The sequence below is a fragment of the Gallinula chloropus genome (assembly GCF_964237585.1).
Source record: "Gallinula chloropus genome assembly, chromosome: 3".
Classification (NCBI taxonomy): Eukaryota; Metazoa; Chordata; class Aves; order Gruiformes; family Rallidae; genus Gallinula; species Gallinula chloropus.
The window spans coordinates 10,856,429-10,858,126 of record NC_140087.1 but is presented as its reverse complement, the minus strand read 5'-3'; positions in this window follow the sequence as shown (position 1 = coordinate 10,858,126).

The window sequence follows — 1,698 nt, the reverse complement described above, 5'->3', positions numbered from 1 at the left end:
TTTCAACACTTGTTTTCCTCTATTACACAATTCCCTCTTCCAGGAACAAGTTCGCAAGGTAGAGAGTGCTCTCACACCCTCACACTTCCCTTCTCAATCAGCTTTTGACTACGTGCTCAGACTTGAAGGAGTTACTCCAGAGAAGGGAAACACAGGAGCTCCACACAACATGCTGTACACTGCTAGGTAGCACTTAAAAAAGACTGTGCAGTATCACCCATGTTCTTTGTCATCTTTCATTACCACAGTTTTGACTGTGGCATCTCCCCTTCTTCTCTTCACTGAATCACAGAATCACCTGAGTTGGAAGACACCCTTTAGATTGACTCCAATCACAGCCTAACCCTGACTAGTCCACCTCTAGATCATGCCCTTAGGGACTTCATCTACATGCCTTTCAAATACCTCCAGGGATGGTGCCTCCACCACCACACCAGGCAGCCTGTTCCAATGCTTGACAACCCCTTCAGTAAAGAAATTCCTCCTGCTATCTAACCTAAATCTCCCGTGGTGCAATTTTAAGCCATTACCTCTTGTTCTATCGATTGTCACCTGGAGAGAAGATACCAACCCCAACATCTCTGCAACTGCCTTGCAGGTAGTTGTAGAGAGTGATAAGGTGTCCCCTCAGCCTCCTTTTCTTAAGGCTAAAGCGCCCCAGCTCCGTCAGCTGTTCCTCGTAGGACTTGTGCTCCAAACCCTTCACCAGCTTCATCATCCTCCTCTGGACAAGATACATTGACTGTAAAGATTTCAAAAAAACCCCAACAAACCACTCTAAATATCATGTAAACCACAACCCCCTGATTTTTCATCACAGCAATCACAGTTTTCTTTTCAACCTGCACACAGATCTCACTTGACCACACGTTTTCTTGTTTAATATGTGTCCTTAGATCGAGTGCAGAATATTTATTGCAACTGTGTAGAGCGCAGATTCAATCTTCACAATCCAAGGGTCCCTGAGGTATACCAGTGAAAAGCAGGCTTCACTGAAACAGCAACAACCAGGACACATTTAAAATGAACCATTTATTAAATCAAACTGTTATTTTAACAGTTACATAAGTTACACAGCATGTTTAAGTCAAAAGATTTCACAAGGAAAAAAATTTAAACTTTTATTATGCAGGCAAAAATAGTACCACACAATATGTACCTGACAGGGAAGAAGGGAAGGGGACTCTCTAAACATTCAAATAAGGCCATAATTATTTAAAAACAACAATAAAACAATAATAAAACCCCCGAAAGATCCATTTTCCTTTCAGTGTGTTCAGTGCTGCTAACTATATGTACTTTTTAAGTGTGCAGATGTAATCGAGGCAGTGGCATCTTGATAGCTAGGTTTAATGTTTTAGAACACTACCAGAAGTGGAATAAGGCTCATTAGTACATACAGCTGCCCTTGGAATGTCAATCTCGGTTGCCTTCATTAACTTAAAATTCACAAAGTGCACAGTTAAGATATGCCAAAAAATTGAAACCGCTACTCTACCAACAGCTGCCCATGCTTAATACTTAGTGGTCTATTGGAACAAAGGATGTTCTCTCAAAAAAGATGTGTAAGAAAAGCCACTGTAAAACATTTAGTTTCAAAGATGCACTAGGAGCTTTCTGTAAACTGAAAAGTAGAAAAACGTGGATTAATTATGTAAAGAAAAGAATACAAAAAACACTAGAAATGACCATCAAACG